Source organism: Mycteria americana (genome assembly GCF_035582795.1).
Source record: "Mycteria americana isolate JAX WOST 10 ecotype Jacksonville Zoo and Gardens chromosome Z unlocalized genomic scaffold, USCA_MyAme_1.0 Scaffold_18, whole genome shotgun sequence".
NCBI lineage: Eukaryota > Metazoa > Chordata > Aves > Ciconiiformes > Ciconiidae > Mycteria > Mycteria americana.
Genome location: NW_027445436.1, coordinates 6751547 through 6771173, shown reverse-complemented (window position 1 = coordinate 6771173; position 19627 = coordinate 6751547). Strand labels below are relative to the sequence as shown.

Here is a 19627-nt window from a genome sequence, read left to right as displayed (position 1 = left end):
TCTCTCTTGATTGCCCTTGGACTTCTTGTTGCGACTTCACAGAATCACAGCATCACAGAATCGTATAGGTTGGAAAAGACCTTTAAGATCATCGAGTCCAACCGTAAACCTAACGCTACCAAGACCACCACTATACCATGTCCCTAAGCACATCATCCAAACGTCCTTTAAATACCTCCAGGGATGGCGACTCAACCACTTCCCTGGGCAGCCTGTTCCAATGCTTGATAACCCTCTCAGTGAAGAAAAATTTCCTAATATCCAGTCTAAACCTCCCCTGGCGCAACTTGAGGCCATTTCCTCTTGTCCTATCACTTGTTACCTGGGAGAAGAGACCAACCCCCACCTCTCTACAACCTCCTTTCAGGTAGTTGTAGAGAGCAATAAGGTCTCCCCTCAGCCTCCTTTTCTCCAGGCTAAACAATCCCAGCTCCCTCAGCCGCTCCTCATCAGACTTCTGCTCCAGACCCTTCACCAGCTTCGTTGCCCTTCTCTGGACACGCTCCAGCACCTCAATGTCCCTCTTGTAGTGAGGGGCCCAAAACTAAACACAGTATTCAAGGTGCGGCCTCACCAGTGCCGAGTACAGGGAGACAATCACTTCCCTAGTCCTGCTGGCCACGCTATTTTTGATACAAGCCAGGATGCCATTGGCTTTCTTGGCCACCTGGGCACACTGCTGGCTCATATTCAGGCAGCTGTCAACCAACACCCCCAGGTCCTTTTCTGCCAGGCAGCTTTCCAGCCACTCTTCCCCATGCCTGTAGCGTTGCATGGGGTTGCTGTGGCCCAAGTGCAGGACCTTGCACTTGGCCTTGTTAAACCTCATACAATTGGCCTTGGCCCGTCGATCCAGCCTGTCCAGGTCCCTCTGCAGAGCCTTCCTCCCCTCAAGAAGATCAACACTCCCACACAACTTGGTGTCATCTGCAAACTTACTGAGGGTGCACTCAACCCCCTCATCCAGATCATTGATAAAGATATTAAACAGAACTGGCCCCAACACAGAGCCCTGGGGAACACCACTTGTGACCGGCCGCCAACTGGAGTAAACTCCATTCACCACCACCACTTCGTTGCTGCCTACGTGAAAAAGCAATAATGGATAATAATCCAAGGGCCGTACCAGGGTAGGAAGTTTTCTCACCACGTCTTTAACCCAGGCCCCAGGGAGGCAGCAGACTTCCCTGAGAAGTAGGTCCGGTCGGCAAATTGGACCTTCTGTTCCCCTCAGGAGAGAGTCTCCTATGACAATAACTCATCTCTTTTCTTTATGGAAGTGGTTTTGACACAGTACATAGGCCGACTTAACCTTGGCAACACCAACCTGGATGAACCATCATCCTCGTCATTGTTCAGTTCCACTTGCAGAGCCTCGTACCTATTATGCAAGGGCACCTGGGAAGGTGGCGTAGTCACAGAGGAGACGCGCCTGCTGCGCCAGGCAGGAACTTGTCGCCATTGCCCTCTATCCCTTAAGTCACCACATTCTGCCGGGTGGAGAGAGGATAGAGAATTCTCTGTATCACGTGTCCTGTCTGCCTGACAGGCCTGTCCCAGGGAAGGTAGGTAGCGGTTCCAGTAGTCTACCTCTCTCTGACTCCCTGATACTCCTCAACCTACTCACCTCCTCCCAGAGCTCTGTCACTAAGCTGAGGAGTTTCTCTACCTGGGCACACCTCCCACAGGCATGCTCACTACTGCCATCCGGTAACTGGCATAAGAGTAGGGCACACCCTGCAGCCTGACACCTGGGTAGCAGCGTGTTCCCATTGGAGCTCTGTCTGGGAAGCTGTGTCAGTTGCGGTGGGTGCAGAGTTTAGAGTGGACATAGCCTTCTGCCAGGTGGATACCATTTCTCCCTGGTCCTGCTGGCAGAGCTACAGCGCCCTTCCTGCACACCCTTCCACGCAAACTGCCATACAAACTGCCGCGCCACACCCTTACTGACACGCCACGCCCTGTTTGCCCGCCCTGGTCACGGCGCTCCTGGTTGCTAGCGCTCCCTAGGGGCTTCTTTTATACGTGGGGAGTGGGGCTTGGCTGCTGTTGCTCCTAGCCCCACCCAGGTCTCGTCAGCCGCCATCCCGCGAGCTGCAGGCTCCTGGCAGCTCTCGCGATCCCCCCTGAGGTTCCCCTGGTTCAGGAAACCCCCCTGTACACAGCGCTAGAGCGCTCCGCTGCGGATCATGCCGGCACCGGAGCTGCTCGCCTTGGCGACTGAGATAAACATAGGCATTTTAAAAACCAGAGTTTATAAATGTTTGGATTTTATACAAAATAGCAACAAAAACATATATTGGCAGATTTTGCAGGGAACTGTAGATTGCTAGCCACCTGTTCTTATAAAATTCCCCGTGACATATCTCACTGTATTTAAGAAAAACACTTTTATTTAATAGGTAACACGTTTTCCTTCCCAACTTCCAGAAAAGCTTTTGTTACCATTGTGACCAATCCGTATGAAAAAAAAATACCGTAAAACTTAATAACAATGATGGGGTAATGGGATAAACTTCCAGAAAGACATTTTGGTACACAACACCTGAAAAATCACTACATATTAAAGTGTCTGTAATTATACCTCAACACAGCCAAAAAATATATTTAACACAATGCATTTCAATAGCAAGAACTCATCTCTATCTCCCTCACAAGCTTTCAATAGCAGCAGTTGATTGGAGGGACACCTCTCACCCTCAAACAGGCAGCAATGAAATATGGTTCATTAATTCTAAGGAGCAAAACAATCCAAGATGTGGGACAATTCACTATAAATTTTCAAAATCTGTTTCCTAAAGAATGGTAAAAGATTGGCCAACAGTTACTTGAAGCTAATGGAAACTCAAAAGAAAGCAAGAACTCCCTACAGATAATTTCAGACAAATTTGCATCATTCCAACCCACTAGTGACTGATCTCACTATTTAAACTGTTCAGAGAAGATTCCCAAACCACCAAGAGAAAGAATCATTCCTTCTGCACAGCAGAGAACTGTGGAAACCTTCAGAAATATTACGCTTCAGTAAAATTTGTGAACATTTAAACTTCCATAAAATATTCTAGCAGAGCTCCACAATAACCTTTCAAGTTGCAGCCTTATTTATGTATTAAAGAGATAAATCACTAAAGTTAAGACAACTGTCGTGGTTTAGCACCAGTCGGCAACGAAGCACCACGCAGCCATTCGATCACTCACCCTGGTGGGATGGGGGAGAGAATCAGAAGAGCAAAAGTAAGAAAACTCATGGGTTGAGATAAGAACAGTTTAATAATTCGAACAAAATAATAGTAATAATAATAATGAATTGCAATGAGAAGGAAAACAACAAGAGAGAGAGAGGAACAAAACCCAAGGGAGGGGAAAAAATAATAAAAAAAATAATAAAAAACCAGTGATACAACCGCTCGCCACCTGCCAACTGATGCCCAGCCAGTCCCCGAGCAGTGATCGCTACCCCCCGGCCAACTCCCCCAGTTTATATACTGGGCATGACATCATATGGTATGGAATAGCCCTTTGGTCAGTTTGGATCAACTATCCTGGCTGTGCCCCCTCCCAGTTTCTTGTGCACTTGGCAGAGCATGGGAAGCTGAAAAGTCCTTGACCAGTGTAAACACCACTTAGCAACAGCCAAAACAGCAGTGTGTTATCAACATTATTCTCATACTAAAATCCAAAACACAGCACTATACCAGCTACTAGGAAGAAAATTAACTCTATCCCAGCCGAAACCAGGACAGTATCCACCCCTTATTCTATACCATCTACCTCATGCCCAGGTTCTACCCTTTCTAATACATTCCAATTAATCACCACCACTTTTCCTGTCTCTTGATATATACACACAGATATCATTCCCTTGGTCTATGGGCCATCCCTCTAAAATGTTCATTAAGTTCATCTAGTCCATGACTTTGGGCTCCATCTGTCATAACAGTCTTTCAGAGCAGGAGAGATGGTGTGTGATTGTTGCATGCTGAAGCCAGTTCTGGTTCCATCACCACTGCACTTTGCTTGGTTTTCATCAAAGTTCATTCTTCATTAATCTGGGTGATCCTTACTGAAATACCATTGATATGGTGTATAGTAACCATAAAAGTGATGACATACAGTATTATATAGCAATCAACATCATACCATTTAGTTCATTGGCTATTCTCACCCAAAATCAAATCCCCTTGAGCTACACAGCAGACTTCCCCATCCTTTCGCATTACCCACGAAGTGCACCCGGGTCCTTGAGCAAAAGCAATCCCACAAATGGGCTTGCCTTTGCCTGAGGCAGGAGTAACCCAGACTGTCTTCCCCAGCATGCTTTTGATGTGCACTACAGGGACCTTATCTCCTTCTACAGTGCGTAAAAGTTTTGATTGGGCAGGGCCGGCTCGACTGACAGATCCTCTAGTGTTGACTAACCAGGTGGCCTTTGCTAAATGTGTATCCCAGTGTTTGAATGTCCCACCACCCATTGCTCGCAGTGTAGTCTTTAACAGTCCATTGTATCGTTCGATTTTCCCAGAGGCGGGTACACGATAGGGGATGTGATATACCCACTCAATGCCATGCTCTTTGGCCCAGGTGTCTATGAGGTGGTTTCGAAAATGAGTCCCGTTGTCTGATTCAATTCTCTCTGGGGTGCTATGTCGCCATAGGACTTGCTTTTCAAGGCCCAGGATAGTGTTCTGGGCGGTGGCATGGGGCACGGAATATGTTTCCAGCCATCCGGTGGTTGCTTCCACCATTGTAAGCACATAGCGCTTGCCTTGGCGGGTTTGTGGGAGCGTGACAGAATCGATCTGCCAGGCCTCCCCATACCACAGAGGCTTTAACTGCTTGGCTTGTTTAATTGCAGCGCATGTTTCACATTCATGGATAACCCGTGCAATAGTGTCCATGGTTAAGTCCAGCCCTCGATCACGAGCCCATCTCTATGTTGCATCTCTTCCTTGATGGCCTGAGGTGTCATGGGCCCACTGAGCTATAAATAATTCACCCTTATGTTGCCAGTCCAGATCCACCTGAGCCACTTCAATCTGAGCAGCCTGATCCACCTGCTGGTTGTTTTGATGTTCTTCAGTGGCCCAACTCTTGGGTATGTGAGCATCTACGTGATGTACTTTTACAACCAGGTTCCCTACCCGGGCAGCAATATCTTGCCACAGTGCTGCAGCCCAGATGGGTTTGCCTCTGCGCTGCCAATTGTTCTGCTTCCATTGCTGCAATCACCCCCACAGGGCATTTGCCACCATCCATGAGTCAGTACAGAGATAGAGCACTGGCCACTTGTCTCAGTCAGCAGTGTCTAAAGCCAGCTGAATGGCTTTTACTTCTGCAAATTGGCTTGATTCCCCTTCTCCCTCAGCAGTTTCTACATCTTGTCGTATAGGACTCCATACAGCAGCTTTCCACCTCCGATGCTTTCCTACAATACGACAGGACCCATCAGTGAACAGGGCATATTGCTTCTCATTTTCTGGTAGTTTATTGTACAGTGGGGCCTCCTCAGCAGGCGTCACCTCCTCCTCTGGCGATATTCCGAAATCTTTGCCTTCTGGCCGGTCCATAATTACTTCCAAGATTCCTGGGCGATTGGGGTTTCCTATCCGAGCCCATTGTGTGATCAGTGCAACCCACTTACTCCACGTAGCATCAGTTGCATGATGTGTAGAGGGGACCCTCCCTTTGAACATCCAGCCCAGCACCAGCAGTATGGGGTGCCAGGAGGAGCTGTGCTTCAGTACCACTGAAAGCAGCTCAAACCCCTTCATATGCTGCCAATATCTCTTTTTCAGTTGGAGTATAGCGGGCCTCAGATCCTCTGTATCCCCGACTCCAAAACCCAAGGGGTCGACCTCGAGTCTCCCCTGGTGCTTTCTGCCAGAGGCTCCAGGTAGGGCCTTTCTCCCCGGCTGCGGTGTAGAGCACATTTTTCACATCGTGCCCTGCCCGGACTGGCCCAAGGGCTACTGCATGAACTATCTCCTGTTTAATTTGTTCAAAGGCTTGTCATTGCTCAGGGCCCCATTTGAAATTGTTCTTCTTCCGGGTCACTTGATAGAGAGGGCTTACGATCAGACTGTAATTTGGAATATGCATTCTCCAAAAACCCACAACGTCTAAGAAAGCTTGTGTTTCCTTTTTGCTAGTTGGTGGAGACATGGCTGTTATTTTGTTAATCACATCCGTTGGGATCTGACGACATCCATCTTGCCATTTTATTCCTAAAAACTGGATCTCCTGGGCAGGTCCCTTGACCTTACTTTGTTTTATGGCAAAACCGGCTTTCAGGAGGATCTGGACTATTTTCTTCCCCTTCTCAAAAACTTCTTCTGCTGTGTTACCCCACACGATAATGTCATCAATGTATTGCAGATGTTCTGGAGCTTCACCCTGTTCCAGTGCCGTCTGAATCAGTCCATGGCAAATGGTGGGGCTGTGTTTCCACCCCTGGGGCAGTCAGTTCCAAGTGTACTGAACACCCCTCCAAGTGAAAGCAAACTGTGGCCTGCACTCTGCTGCCAAAGGGATTGAGAAAAACGCGTTAGCAATATCAATTGTAGCATACCATTTGGTTGCCTTTGACTCCAGTTCGTATTGAAGTTCCAGCATGTCAGGCATGGCAGCACTCAGCAGTGGCGTGACTTCATTCAGGCCACGATAGTCTACTGTTAGTCTCCACTCTCCATTAGACTTTTGCACTGGCCATATAGGACTGTTAAAAGGTGGACGAGTCTTACCGATCACTCCTTGGCTCTCCAGTCGATGAATCGGTTTATGGATGGGAATCAGGGAGTCTCGGTTGGTGTGATATTGCCGCCGGTGCACCGTTGTGGTAGCAATTGGCACCTGTTGTTCTTCGACCCTCAGCAACCCCACAACAGAAGGGTCCTCCGAGAGACCAGGCAAGGTAGACAGCTGCTTAATTTCCTCCATCTCCAAGGCAGCTATACCAAAAGCCCACCGGTACCCTTTTGGGTCCTTGAAATACCCTCTCCTGAGGTAGTCTATGCCAAGGATGCACGGAGCCTCTGGGCCAGTCACAATGGGGTGCTTTTGCCACTCATTCCCAGTTAGGCTCACTTTGGCCTCCAATACAGTTAACTGTTGGGATCCCCCTGTCACTCCAGAAATACAGATGGGTTCTGCCCCTGTATAGCTTGATGGCATCAGGGTACACCGTGCACCGGTGTCTACTAGAGCCTTATACTCCTGTGGGTCTGTTGTGCCAGGCCATCGAATGCACACAGTCCAGTAAACCCGGTTGTCCCTTTCCTCCACCTGGCTGGAGGCAGGGCCCCCCTAGTCCTGGTCATAATATTCATTACCCATTTCTTGTATATACGAGTCAGGAGTTTCTTCATTAAAACCAGGAGTAAGATCAGCCCTTTTACTCTGTCTGGGGAACTGTCCACTGGAAACCGAAGCAGCAATTTTCCTGGAAGAACCCCCTTGGGTGATTGTTTTTCCTTGCAACTCACGTACCCACGCCTCTAGGGTCGAAGTAGGTTTTCCATCCGACTTCCTCATGTCCTCTCCGTGGTCATGCAAGTAAAACCATAGGGTGCCCCGTGGTGTGTACCCTCTATATCCTCTCTCTTGAGCAGAAGAACGCTGACTCCTAATGGCTGAGACACTGGTCCGTACAGGTGGGGAGTAGGACATATCTTCTTTGAACCGTTGGAACTCCCGGGACAGTTTCTCCACAGCCGAGACAAGGGAGGAAGAGATACTTTATTTGTATTCCCAGAGGTGACTAGCAGCTTCATTCACTGTTGGACCGTCTCCGTCTTTCCAGGTCAGTATTGCCAATGAGTTGGCACACGACGGTGGTGCGTTCCGTACCAACTTCCGCCACATAGGTCGTGTGCACTGGACCCCATCTGGATCTCTGGGTGACCGCTCATCGTCCAGGTCGCCATAAATCACTTCCAACATGGCTAATTCCCTCAGGTACTGGATACCTCTCTCCATGGTGGTCCATTTCCCGGGGCGATATACAACATCTTCCTTGAAGGGATATCTTTCCTTTATAGCTGACAGGAGTCGCCTCCAGAGGCTGAGGGCTGGTTCCCCTTTTCCAATCGCTTTGTCAATGCCCCCTTCCCTAGAAATGGATCCCAGCTGCTTGGCTTCCTTACCCTCTAATTCCAGGCTACTGGCCCCACTATCCCAGCATCGGAGCAGCCAGGTGACAATATGCTCCCCTGGACGACGGCTGAAATCTTTTCGCATATCTCGCAGCTCACTCAGGGATAGGGATCGTGTGGTTTCCGTCTCATTTACGAGTTCTTCCTCTTCCTCTCCCTGTGATGGCCCTGCTCTTTCATCTTCCCTTTCTAAATGAGCTGACTTTCGCTTCCAGGATTTCTTCTTGTGTATAGGGGCAACTGATACTGACACGGGTTGGTACCCTGTTTGAACCGCAGTGCTTGTAACAGAGTTGTCCGGAGCAGCCGCAGTGCCTGTCGCAGGGGGGGGCTGCAGTAGCCGCAGCGCCTGTCGCAGGGGGGGGCTGCAGTAGCTGCAGTGCCTGTCATTTTGTCACCAGATCCTTGAGGGTTCTGAATAGTGTTGAATAGGGCTCGGTAGGCATGGGCCAGACCCCAGCACATTGCAGTGATTTGTGTCTCCCTAGAATTGGCAGGGTGACGACATACTTTTTCCAAATATTCTACTAATTTTTCAGGATTCTGCACTTGTTCAGGGGTGAAGTTCCAAAACACTGGAGGTGCCCAATAACTTAGGCATTTGCCCATGCTATCCCACACACCCTACCACTCATAACTATCCAGCCTTGGGGCAGATCTCTGGATGATATTCTTAAATTGCTTACTAATCTTGGACAAGATCGAAACAATATTCCCAAGCAATACCAATAGATGTATCTTAACTACCCAAGGATGTTCAAGATACTGAAAAGTTATTGTAATGAAGGAGGAAGCATTGTAGAAGAAAGTAGTGAAGGTACAATTCTGCATTTCCTCCATAAAAAACCTCTCAGAGGAAGAGGTATCATTGCTAATTGTCTCCATGAGGTGGTACCTGACATACAGTAATGGTTTCAGTACAGCACTTAGATACCAAAATAAACCCAAGGTCACTGTTTTAATAACAAATCTCACAGGCAAAACATCACCAATTAAAGCAGAGCACAGCAAACTGCAAAAACCAACACCGGTCTTTAACATGGACAGCAAAAAAATGAGCATGGTGCAGATCAGGTAAACCAATATCGAGAACAGATGAATCAATATCGCGTCCCACAACTACTAACAGATCTAAATTCCTTAATATGCTCTGGTTAATCTGTTATTATCTCAAACCCTTCGTGCCCCACGTTGGGCACCAAAAAGGACTGTCGTGGTTTAGCCCCAGCTGCCAGCTAAGCACCACGCAGCCGCTCGCTCACTCACCCTGGTGGGATGGGGGAGAGAATCGGAAGAGCAAAAGAAAGAAAACTCGTGGGTTGAGATAAGAACAGTTTAATAATTGGAACAAAATAATAGTAATAATAATAATGAATTGTAATGAGAAGGAAAACAACAAGAGAGAGAGGAACAAAACTCAGTGGAAAAAAACAAAACAAAACAAAACAGTGATACAACCATTCACCCCCCGCCGACCAATGCCCAGCCATTCCCTGAGCAGCGACCGCTACCCCCCAGCCAACTCCCCCCAGTTTATATACTGGGCATGACACCATATGGTATGGAATAGCCCTTCGGTCAGTTTGGATCAACTATCCTGGCTGTGCCCCCTCCCAGTTTCTTGTGCACCTGGCAGAGCATGGGAAGCTGAAAAGTCCTTGACTAGTGTAAACACCGCTTGGCAACAGCCAAAACATCAGAGTGTTATCACTATTATTCTCATAGAATCACAGAATCGTATAGGTTGGAAAAGACCTTTAAGATCATCGAGTCCAACCATTAACCTAACACTGCCAAGACCACCACTACACCATGTCCATAAGCACCTCATCCAAACGTCCTTTAAATACCTCCAGGGATGGCGACTCAACCACTTCCATGGGCAGCCTGTTCCAATGCTTGATAACCCTTTCAGTGAAGAAAAATTTCCTAATATCCAGTCTAAACCTCTCCTGACACAACTTGAGGCTATTTCCTCTCGTCCTATCACTTGTTACCTGGGAGAAGAGACCGACCCCCACCTCTCTACAACCTCCTTTCAGGTAGTTGTAGAGAGCAATAAGGTCTCCCCTCAGCCTCTTTTTCTCCAGGCTAAACAACCCCAGCTCCCTCAGCCGCTCCTCATCAGACTTGTGCTCCAGACCCTTCACCAGCTTCGTTGCCCTTCTCTGGACACGCTCCAGCACCTCAATGTCCCTATATGTCATATTAAATGTCATACTAAATCCATACTATATGTCATATTAAATATCATACTAAAATCCAAAACACAGCACTATACCAGCTACTAGGAAGAAAATTAACTCTATCCCACTCGAAACCAGGACACAACACAAAATAACTTTTATACTGTTGTATTAGATACAACCAACAAGTTCAAACACTTCTCTGAACTTTAGGAACTTGCACAGCGTACGGACTCAGCCGCACCTGGATATACCCATATACACTAAAGCTGAGGGACCTTCACGATAGCACTAGAAATATAGATGTACCTGAAACTAATTCCTTCCCCTCCCCAAGCAAACAAGCTAACTAGAGGCCAGCTAATTTTTCTATTTGTGGAATTGCAAAAAAATATAAAACACAGGACAGAAAGGGACAGACTAACTTTGCTTTCATCAGAAGAAAGGTGTGCTTTTATAATGTTTCATCTATTTTTCATCCTTTGCTTTTCTTATAAAAAGCAGGAAGAATTTATTAGGAACGTAACCATTGATGGATATAACATACAGACCAGTATTGTGTAGGAATTAGATTGTCTCTGTCCAGAGCTTTTCAAAGTTCTTGATCTTCCCTTGATGAATAGAGGTACCTGCAAAGAGTATGATCATCTTGGCTGGTCCAGTTCAATAGTTCACAAATTATGGCTTCTCCCATTGTGCTGGGCTTTGAATAAACTGGAAATACTTTTGGAACATCTGATCAGTCTTCTTCCTTCTATTTAATTGTATGTTGCTCTGTATGTCCCTGCAATTCTTTAGAGGAAGAAAAAAAGACCAAGAAAGTCCTATAACCCACTACTGAAGAAACCATACCAGTTGTTACGGGCTTTAAACACTAAACCTGAAGACGTGTGGGCTAATTATAAGATAAATGACAGCGATAACGCTACATGTTCACTAAACCAGACAAGCTATCAATGCATCAACTGATGGTTACAATTAGCTATAGGCATAGGATTCTGCCGAAAGGAAAAAAAGCTGGATATCAACAGACAGAGGCAAAAATTAAAAGCACTGATACAAAACTGAAGTGATGAAAACAGTACAGAAAAATGAAAATTTTGAGGTAACAGGGATGGGAGTGGGAAATTACATACCATATTCAGAAAGTGATGAGGGGGAGGAAAAAAAAGCTCATTTTAATTATAGGTTTCACATTTAGTCTCATGCTAAATAAAATTAGCTTTCTGAAATTCCTTCCAGGTTTCAGGGGGGAAAAAAGTTACATGCTTGCAATCTTAAAGAATAAATAACCCAAAAAACAGAATAAAGTTAGGTTCTCCAAGATAATGTATTCCAAAAAACCTTGCAGTTTTGGTCTGGTTTGGAGGGCTCATCAACAGTAAAGCCAGTTATTAAACATTAGTCTAAAATTAAAATAATTTAAATGTGATAGTTTCTTATTTGATCTGCCTCCCACATTAGCAACATTACAACCAGATTCAATAATATTTGGCTAATGGACTGAACAACATTTTGCCATATACTTGCCCTAAGAAGAATTTCTTGTTTCCCTTATTAGTCCAAAAAACACATACTAAAATTGAAAACAAGAATCCAAAAAGTTGAATCTGAAGTTTGGTATTAAAAACACACATGTTGTCTGTTCCACTAAAAAGGAATCAGGCTATAGGAAGAATCGGAGAATTGGCTAGTGCCAACTGAGCTTGCAATGACTTAATTAAAAAAGTAAAATGTACTTTTATCAACATATAATTTAAATAAAAACTCCAATTTCTAGTCATTTCCCTTCCAACAGTTGGGAAGAACTAGTGAAACATTTATCTATACAAAAACCTTTAACAGTCATTCATTGCAGAACTTTAGGTACACCTTAGGTACTAGGACACTAAAGACATATGCACAGAGCATTTTTAAAGAATTCTTTCAGAGCTCTACTCCCTCATGCAGCATGGATGCATATTTATTCTGAAATGACTTGTCTATGCCAACAGAACAAGGATTAGGAAGGCAGGAATTCAACAGTTCAATTTCAGTATTCTACTCTCTATAGAACCACTGTAAACAGCAATGACAGTTTAGCCAACTAGCTTTAAAAAAAGTGGCAAAGTTTATCACTTATTTGGAAATATTAAGATGTGACTTCATTTCTATTCATCCCATCGCTACAGTTCCTCCTGACACAATATGACAGGACTCTATAAAGCACAATGAGTTTTTAAAGCATCCACATACTTACAGGTAATAAAAATCTGCTTGCTGATTAAACCTTGCATATGTTACAACTTACTGACTGTTCATTTAATAAATACAGTCCTCCATATTTAAAAAAAAATCTTACAAAATAATGCTTTTATCAACAACTTAAAGAAGAGATTTACTATTTATTCAAACCCAAGAAATCTTTACCCATATGCCTTCACCCAAATATAAATCTTAACTCCAAAATAGAAAGGTACTCTTAACTCACCCCTAATTGTTCACTTTACTTCAAGTTACCTTGCATTTAACAGCAGGGAAAGAACATGCACAGACACCAGGGTAACAAGCTGCCACAGGTTAGCGTAATTGCCTTAATTTGCACATTTTGCATCACGGCAAATATGAAGTAGCTTAGCTTCTCATTAATAACAGGTAACCATCCTCCTCTTCCCCTGAACCCAAGAACATGTGCACAAAGATAACCACTACCTGGGATATGATAGCAGCAGCTTATTACTATATAACCTATGTGTTTGCTACCGTTCTGTGGTAATGTATTGGGTCTGGCTGGGATGGAGTTAACATTCCCCATAGCAGCCCTCATAGTGCTGTGCTTTGCATTTGTAGCTAGAAAGGTGTTGATAACACACCAATGTTTCGGTTACTGTTGAGTAGTGCCCCATCAAGGCTGTCTCTCCAAGCTCCTACCCCTCCAAAGGCCAGTAGGCTGCAGGTGGGCAAGAGGTTGGGAGGGGACTTAGCCAGAAGACCTGACCCAAACTTATGGCGATACCATATGACATCATGCACAGCAATAAAAGATAAGACAAAGGAGGAGGAGGGACGACATTCTTTATTAAGGCATTTGTCTTCTGAAGCAACCACTACGTGTACTGAGGCCCTACTTCCCAGGAAGTGGCTGGACATTGCCTGCTGATGGGAAGTAGAAGATAAATCTTTTTGCTTGCTTCCACACACAGCCGTTGCTTTTCTTCATTAAACTGCCTTTATCTCGACCCGTGAGCTTTTCCACTGTATTTTCTCCTCCCCTGTCCTGCTGAGGAGGGGCAGTGATAGAGTGGCTTGGTGGGCACATGACAGCCAGCCAAGGTCAACCCACCTCGGTCCTTTGTGGCATCAAAAATAGGCGAAACAACGGCACATTTGAACTGAGCGTGCTATAGTTACAGTAGTTATTAAGTTGCAGGCTTCTGTGCAGGTCACGGAGTTTGCTGGCTGCACTGCTTATCTCTATTTTGCTGACCTTGGGAACATGTTAATCACTATGTGCCTGGCCCTGGTATTGATGCCTTACTGTGCTGGGGGAGCTATGTGGTGGAAAGGATGAGGGAATACACCTGTCTCTTCCCATCCAGGATTGATGTGGGTGGTTTTATTGCGCAGGCTCCCAAGGTCCTTGCTCACCCTGACGTGAGCTTTTTAATACTACCAGTTAATACTGTTAGCATATTATGGGGTTCGTGGAATCTGGTGTCGTCCTGGCATAAGAGGAGACAGGTTTTGGGTGAGGAGACACTGAAATGTGCCCTGAGGTGGCCGGTCCCTGGGTGGCAGGGTGTGTGGAAGGATTTGGGCAGGTGCCTAGGGCGGTTATCACCTCCCATAGCCTGGGACTTTACACCTGAACAGGCAAGCAACCCTGGCAAACTGACACGCCACCTGATAGAAGGGTGCCTTGCCTACCCCAATGAAAACCAGCAGCTTCTAGCACTGTACTGGGACTTGGCCTGGGCCTATCAAGCCACAAATCAGTACTATCAAGGGATTGTGGTTAAGACAGGGACCAAAACCACCTCTGAGAATGCCATGATTGAGACTGGGACCCAAACTGCATCTAAGAACATGACAGTTGAGATAGGGACCCAAACAACAACTACAGTAATTGCCCCAGTAGTGAAAAAGAAACAGTGGACAAGGAGGTCAATGGGTCATCAATTAGTAAGGGAGGAAGAGGAAGGGTCTGATCAGGAAGCCGGTCCTTCAGCAAAGAAATTGGAGGAAGTGAGAGAAATCACACAAGAGGGGGAAACTACCCAGTCCCTGACCTTGAAAAAACTTTGAGACGTGGAAAGATTACAGCCACCAGCCAGGTGAGCGAATTGCTGCCTGGCTGCTCTGATGCTGGGATAACGGGGCCAATAGTCAGCAATTAGAAGATAAGGAAGCCCAACAGCTGGGATCCCTTGCTAGAAACTGGGGAATTGGCAGAGGAATTAGAAAAGAGGCAGCAATTTGCAGTCTCAGGAGGCAGTTCCTCTCAAGTGTGAGGGCAAGATACCCATTCAAGGAAGATCTTGTGAACTCTGCAGGAAAGTGGACTACTGCAGACGAAGGCGTCCAGTACCTGAAAGACTTAGCGGTACTGGAAGTCATCTATGATGACATAGATGACAATGGATCTGAATGACAGGTGAAACACAGGTGTATGCGGGCCATGTGGAGAACGGTGATCCAAAATGCAACAGTGTCATTCTAACAGCTTGGCAACAACGTATTGCCCAGATTCGGATACACCAGCTGTGGAGAGAGTGTCTTCTTGACTCCAAAACTTTGAAGAAAATCTCTGTCCCTCCTTGTCCCCATGGGCAAGCGCCTCGGCTATTAGGGGCACACCACGGAGCCAGTCCCCTCCCACCCTGTTTAGAGGGAAAAGGAGCCCCAAGCACGTGGCACCCGAAGGTTCTGTACTGGTTTTGGCTGGGATAGAGTTAAATTTCTTCATAGTAGCTAGTATGGGGCTATGTTTTAGATTTGTGCTAAAAACAGCACTGATAACACACTGATGTTTTAGTTATTGCTGAGCAGTGCTTACACAGCGTCAAGGCCTTTTCTGCTTCTCACACTGCCCTGTCAGTAAGTAGGCTGGACGCACACAAGAAGTTGGGAGGGGACACAGTTAGGACAGCTGACCCCAACTGACCAAAGGGATGCTCCACACCACATGACATCATACTAAGCAATAAAACTGGGGGGGTGGAGGTTGGCCAGGGCTGCCATTGCTCGGGGACTAGCTGGGCATCACTCGGTTGGTGGTGAGCAACTGTGTTTTGGGGGTTTTTTTCTATCGCTTGTTTTTTGGGCTTTTCCCCTCCTCTTTGTTGTTTTATTTTTCCTCTTTTTTTTTTTCAATTACTGAACTGTCTTTATCTCAACCCCTGAGTTTTTTCACTTTTACCTTTCTGATTCTCTCCCCCATCCCCCTGGGACGGGGGAGTGAGTGAGCAGCTGCGTGGTGCTTAGCTGCCTACTGGGGTTAAACCATGACAGGTGCTTCCTACGTGACCGGGGGAGGACATGAGGAAGTAGGATGGTGAACGCACCTTTAAGCTGGAAGCCCGTGTACATGAACTAAGGGGGAACACAGCTGCTAAGAAGGGGCCATCCAAGAAGGGTGTCAGTTTAGTTGCTGTAGAGACACAAGAAGGCAATCAGATATCTCCCAGACACAGAAGAAGGACTGAGATCACCTTACTTGATTCCAGTGAGGGGACTTCTAGTCTGGCACTGCAAGGGTCAGATAGTGAATACTCTGAACAGGAACAGAGGGTCCCTGCCTTCAGCCAGGAGGAGAAAAGGGATAACTGGGTATATCAGACTGTGTAGATTCAATGGCCCAGAACATGGCACCAACAGAAGTACAATGCTTTGGTAGACATCAGTACACAGGAGACAAGTGGCAAAAGCACCCTATTGTGACTGGCCTGGAGGACTTGTGTATACATAGCACAGACTACTTCAGGATAGGGTATTTCAAGGACCCAAAAGGGTACCGGTGGGCTTTTGGTGTAGCCACCATGAACACATAGATAGTTAAACAGCTGTCCACCTTACCTGGTCTCTCAGAGGACCCTTCTGTTGTGGGGTTGCCGCAAGTCAAAGAACAGCAGGTGCCAATTGCTACCATGACAGTGCACAGGCAACAATATTGCACCAACCGAGATTCCCTGATTCCCATCCATAAGCTGATTCATCGACTGGAGATCCAAGGAGAGATCAGCAAGACTCACTCACCCTTCAGTAGTCCCATATGGCCAGTGCAAAAGTCTGATGGAGGTAGACTATCATGGCCTGGAACAGGGTGATGCCCCTGAACATCTACAATACATCGATGACATCAGCATGTGGTGGAACAAAGCCGAAATGTTTTAAGAAGGGAAAAAAAAAAAAAAAACAGATTCTTCTGAAAGCTGGTTTTGCCATTAAAAAAAAAAGCCAGGTCAAAGGACCTGCACAGAAAATCCAGTTCTTGGGAGTAAAATGGCAGGATGGATGTTGTCACATCCCTATGGGTGTGATCAATAAGATAGCAACTATGTCCCCACAAGCTAACAAGAAGGAAACACAAGCTTTCCTAGGCGTTGTGGGATTCTGGAGAAAGCATATTCCAGGTTATAATCATCTTCTGAGCCCACTCTATTAAGTAACCCAAAAGAAGAACTATTTTGAGTGGGACTGTCGTGGTTTAACTCTAGCTGGCAAGTAAGCACCACACAGCCACTCGCTCACTCCACCCCAGCGGGACAGGGGAGAGAATCGGAAGGGTAAAAGTGAGAAAACTCATGGGTTGAGATAAAGACAGTTTAATAATTGAAATAAAATATAATAATAATAATTTGTAATGAAAAAGAAAATAACAAAGAAAAATAAAACCCAAGAAAGGCAAGTGATGCAAATGAAAACAGTTGCTCACCACCAACCAACCGATGCCCAGCCAGTACACGAGCAACGCCCCCCCCCCCCCCCCCCCCCCCCGCCAAGTTTTATTGCTGAGCATGATGTCATATAGTATGGAATATCTTTTTGATCAGTTGGGGTCAGCTGTCCCAGCTGTGACCCCTTCCCAACTTCTTGTGCACCACGCGGCCTACTCGCTGGTGGGCTGCTGTGAAAAGCAGAAAAGGCCATGACTCTGTGTAAGCACTGCTCAGCAATAATGAAAACATCCCTGTATTATTGTCCTGGTTTCGGCTGGGATACGGTTAATTTTCTTCCTACTACCTGGTATAGTGCTGTGTTTTGGATTTTAGTATGAGAATAATAGTGATAACACTCTGATGTTTTGGCTGTTGCCAAGCGGTGTTTACACTAGTCAAGGACTTTTCAGCTTCCCATGCTCTGCCAGGTGCACAAGAAACTGGGAGGGGGCACAGCCAGGATAGTTGATCCAAACTGACCGAAGGGCTATTCCATACCATATGGTGTCATGCCCAGTATATAAACTGGGGGGAGTTGGCTGGGGGGTAGCGGTCGCTGCTCAGGGAATGGCTGGGCATTGGTCGGCGGGGGGTGAATGGTTGTATCACTGTTTTGTTTTGTTTTGTTTTTTTCCACTGAGTTTTGTTCCTCTCTCTCTTGTTGTTTTCCTTCTCATTACAATTCATTATTATTATTACTATTATTTTGTTCCAATTATTAAACTGTTCTTATCTCAACCCACGAGTTTTCTTTCTTTTGCTCTTCCGATTCTCTCCCCCATCCCACCAGGGTGAGTGAGCGAGCGGCTGCGTGGTGCTTAGCTGGCAGCTGGGGCTAAACCACGACAGTCCTTTTTGGTGCCCAACGTGGGGCACGAAGGGTTTGAGATAATAACAGATTAACCAGAGCATATTAAGGAATTTAGATCTGTTAGTAGTTGTGGGACGCGATATTGATTCATCTGTTCTCGATATTGGTTTACCTGATCTGCACCATGCTCATTTTTTTGCTGTCCATGTTAAAGACCGGTGTTGGTTTTTGCAGTTTGCTGTGCTCTGCTTTAATTGGTGATGTTTTGCCTGTGAGATTTGTTATTAAAACAGTGACCTTGGGTTTATTTTGGTATCTAAGTGCTGTACTGAAACCATTACTGTATGTCAGGTACCACCTCATGGAGACAATTAGCAATGATACCTCTTCCTCTGAGAGGTTTTTTATGGAGGAAATGCAGAATTGTACCTTCACTACTTTCTTCTACAATGCTTCCTCCTTCATTACAATAACTTTTCAGTATCTTGAACATCCTTGGGTAGTTAAGATACATCTATTGGTATTGCTTGGGAATATTGTTTCGATCTTGTCCAAGATTAGTAAGCAATTTAAGAATATCATCCAGAGATCTGCCCCAAGGCTGGATAGTTATGAGTGGTAGGGTGTGTGGGATAGCATGGGCAAATGCCTAAGTTATTGGGCACCTCCAGTGTTTTGGAACTTCACCCCTGAACAAGTGCAGAATCCTGAAAAATTAGTAGAATATTTGGAAAAAGTATGTCGTCACCCTGCCAATTCTAGGGAGACACAAATCACTGCAATGTGCTGGGGTCTGGCCCATGCCTACCGAGCCCTATTCAACACTATTCAGAACCCTCAAGGATCTGGTGACAAAATGACAGGCACTGCAGCTACTGCAGCCCCCCCCTGCGACAGGCGCTGCGGCTACTGCAGCCCCCCCCTGCGACAGGCGCTGCGGCTACTGCAGCCCCCCCCTGCGACAGGCGCTGCGGCTGCTCCGGACAACTCTGTTACAAGCACTGCGGTTCAAACAGGGTACCAACCCGTGTCAGTATCAGTTGCCCCTATACACAAGAAGAAATCCTGGAAGCGAAAGTCAGCTCATTTAGAAAGGGAAGATGAAAGAGCAGGGCCATCACAGGGAGAGGAAGAGGAAGAACTCGTAAATGAGACGGAAACCACACGATCCCTATCCCTGAGTGAGCTGCGAGATATGCGAAAAGATTTCAGCCGTCGTCCAGGGGAGCATATTGTCACCTGGCTGCTCCGATGCTGGGATAGTGGGGCCAGTAGCCTGGAATTAGAGGGTAAGGAAGCCAAGCAGCTGGGATCCATTTCTAGGGAAGGGGGCATTGACAAAGCGATTGGAAAAGGGGAACCAGCCCTCAGCCTCTGGAGGCGACTCCTGTCAGCTATAAAGGAAAGATATCCCTTCAAGGAAGATGTTGTATATCGCCCCGGGAAATGGACCACCATGGAGAGAGGTATCCAGTACCTGAGGGAATTAGCCATGTTGGAAGTGATTTATGGCGACCTGGACGATGAGCGGTCACCCAGAGATCCAGATGGGGTCCAGTGCAC

At 46.3% G+C, this 19627-nt stretch overlaps 1 protein-coding gene across 5 annotated transcripts in view; it reads right to left on the bottom strand.

The window, feature by feature from the left end:
- The window catches only part of LOC142402972 (spindlin-Z), a 106184-nt gene that overhangs the window by 66018 nt on the left and 20539 nt on the right, over window positions 1-19627 (bottom strand). Inside the window, exon 2 of one of the 5 annotated variants that reach the window (XM_075489005.1) lies at window positions 10966-11128. The exons of the other annotated variants lie outside the window; for them this stretch is intronic. The gene's annotated coding sequence lies outside the window, so the exon portion shown is untranslated. The remainder of the gene's footprint in view (window positions 1-10965; window positions 11129-19627) is intronic. 5 annotated transcript variants of the gene reach the window in all.